This window comes from Cibotium barometz, chromosome 36, assembly GCF_041138505.1.
Source record: "Cibotium barometz isolate CiBa-2024 chromosome 36, ASM4113850v1, whole genome shotgun sequence".
In the NCBI taxonomy this organism is placed as follows: domain Eukaryota; kingdom Viridiplantae; phylum Streptophyta; class Polypodiopsida; order Cyatheales; family Cibotiaceae; genus Cibotium; species Cibotium barometz.
Window position 1 is genome coordinate 20,617,437 of NC_141081.1, and position 3,490 is coordinate 20,620,926.

Sequence of the window (3,490 nt, forward strand, 5' to 3'; positions counted from 1 at the left end):
ACTACACTCTAGACTTATTGCACCGCATATAAAGTGGCCATAAAGTGGCCATTAACATGACACCCTTTAGCTTAACATACGAAATTGAAGCGATTATACCTATGGAATTCTTGGTGCCAAGCTTAAGTGTCACCATACACGAAAGGCTCATTGGCAATGTCCTAGGTGATCGACTCTTCGAGCTAGAGAAACTTGATGAAACGTGTTTAAGGGCTGGGTATGGAATGTTTGTCAAAAAACTATGGTGCAAGCAATGGTTAAAATGACTAGCTCAAGGACAAGAAGATGAACAAGGGGGGTATGGTCCTCCTCTACAACACTAAAAATCACAAGAAAAAACTTAAATAAAGAGGACTAGGCAGAGTGCACATTGAAACTCTTGACGATGTCAAAATGGCCAATTGCTTCAATGGTAGCAAACTGCAACTCACACAAAATGCCTTAAGGGAAATACACCACCTCAAAAAAGAGGAGAAACGTAAACACGATGAGTTGAAAAAAAAACGAGCATAACAAGAAGCCAAGGAATGGTAAGAGAAACTTAGAGGCCAACAAATCATAGTAAACATTTCCCAAAAGTAGTTGACCTTAAGGCATTAGGGGAAGGTTGAGGTCTATAGGGGCCCTTTAAGCTGTCATATTATGATTTTAATGACTTTTTGTTAAAATGTTAAGTTTCTTTGACTTTAGATACCTTCTTATTCTTCAAATGGCTAGAAGTTTGAATTTCAAAGTTTCCCGCCAAAATTGAATTTAAAATTGAGTGGGCAAAACCATGTCATGTGACATATCTATGGAAAGAGCTCAGTGAGTAGATTCTGGATCTCTAATCTCCGACAAACTTTGAGCTCATATGTAGAAGTTATGGATGTTCGAAATTTCAAAAACTTTTCTCCCCACTTTTTGGGGATGAAAAGTACAAAAAGGCATCTTCTAGAGAATCTTTTGACCACCTTTAATCACCCAACATTTTTGTATACATGGCATCACATGATTGGCCCTTTTCCTTATTAAACCTTTTAATCACATGGCATCTTAAAGGGCCCCTATATACCTCAACCTTCCCCTAATGGGAAGAAGACTGGGAAGTTAAACCTTAGGAATGACCACTCCGACAAGTTTTACACAAAAACTAGCACTTGTTGATAATACGGGTGCTAACCACAATTAAATGTCTATGACACATGGCACTCTCTTGGGAGGCCAACCTTACTACCCAACCCAGCCATCGTCACTATTGTTGCTTCGCATTTTGTTCAATACTTAGGTGTTGTTACCATTCTATTTCACATTGGAAATAACCCCTTGGAAGGCAAGTTCTATGTCATGCTTGTAGGAACAATGTAAGAAGAAATCCTTCTGGGATGATGATGGATGGGTGTCATATTGATTGGGAGGCAAGGACGGCTACACTACAACTAGCCTCCATGCAAGTTACTATCGTTATGATAGACAAAGAGCCAAAGCCGCCAATCTGACCTCCACCAAGGGACCAATCCTCTTCATCAACCACAACCCCCTACTTACAAAATACCCCATCCGCTCAAGGAGTCCCATCTACACCCAGCTCTACGGCAAGTCAAACCTCACCAACAAAGCCCACTAACACCACTAACACTACTAACTGCCAATGGATACTAGCTCGCCACCACCGTTCCACCCAACCCACACTAATTCTCATTGTTGGGTGCCCAAGAAGATCCTCATTGCCCAGGGCTATTATGAGAGTGTTAACACCCTATGGATTTTTTGAAGATCCAACATTTCCCTTCAAACCTTGGAAAAACCCAAAGCTTTAGCAAACCCAAAATTTCCTATACCTCCTCATATTGCTGAAGCTCACATCGACCTCCGATAAGGCAACCATAAGCCATTAAGGTCAGGGAGAACCTTTGGTGAAGACCCTCTCCGCCACACAACACTCGCCACAACCCACCTCATCCTCACACCACAACTACTTACAGCAGGTACGTACCTAAACCTCTCCTCACGGCCCAAAAGTTCTATAAAGGTAATCAGCAAATCTGGTTACCCACGACTGCCAATGTGCACCTTCCCTGCTCCCAAACAATGGGGGGCCAAAGTTAGCCCCACCTGCTGTTGCCACGAATAGCACTGTGTAGGATAAGGGGAAAGCAAAGATCCAAGAGGATGCCAAAGGCTATGCCACACCCGCGCACTATCTCCACCAGTGATACCCCATCAAGCTCGGCAAGGTACTAAAGGATAACTCTGATGTCTCTGCATCAGACTAAGATGAAAGCAATTCTGATGGTAGGTGACAAGTGGCATCCATCCAAGGTGCCAATATCCAACGGTGGAGGTTTAAAAAAATGGAAGCCTAAGGTAGTTATGAAATCAACGTAGAGAAAAAAAGGAAAAAAAAACACGCAGCTTCTGCACGCCGAATCTTGGCGTCGTTTGATGGTGGAAGAGACTAGGTGTTAATTAAATGGAGGGAGTGGAAGGATTATTAGTGATATACATGGGCTGTTTATGAGGCGTAAACAAAGCAAGATGGAGCCTAGCGTTGAAGCGTAGTAGCAAAGTGGAGAAAATTTAAAAAATTATATAATTATTGGCTTGAACAAAATGGAAACAATATTCTTCTGATTAACAAGGTAGATGCAATCTACAGGTTAATTAGCATTTGATTCTATGGATTAACTCTCTAATTACTTGATTAATACTAATTATGCCATTTTAATTAATTATTAATTATAATTTTATATTTTAATTAATATCTTCAAATGGGTGCGTTAAATGACTCTGTGATGAATTGGAAAAATGTTCATTGATATATTTCCGTTAGATTTGGTGTGTTACATGACCTGTTTTGAGTAAGAAATGCCTATTTTGTAGAAAATTAACTTTCCTTTGCGGTTTATCACGGTTTTACGGAATTATGTTTTATTTAATATCTCACAAATGGTGCATGGGATGGGAGTAAAGTAAAAAGGGAATGTTATTGTTTTTTTGAAAGGAGTCCACATTTGTAATACCATTATGGTTTTGATATTTGGGGAATGGTGTTGCTTTGAAAAATGGCCATTAAAAATAGTAATTAAAAATTATATGAGTTAATATCTTTTAAACGGTGGATTATTTTGGAATGAAGTAAAAAGGAACTCTTATTTATTTTCTGTTTTGAATCATAATATATACTCAGAATTAAAATTTCAAATTTAGAAAATGATGTACCTTTAGAAAATGACTTGTAAAATCGTAATTAAAAATTATGTTTTATTACATATCTTGTGATTTATATATCATAATGGAATGTGGTAAAAAGAAACTTTATTTTATTTTCTGTGAAGATTCCTAATATGCAATTATATGTGAGGTTCGGGATCTGTGAAATAGAGATGATGTGTAAAGTGGGGGTTAAAAAATGCATTTTAGAGGAGATCTTTGATATAGAGTTTGTTTGAAAAATCATATGCGTTTATAATATTGATATGGAATGGAGATAAAGCTCAAACATATTTGT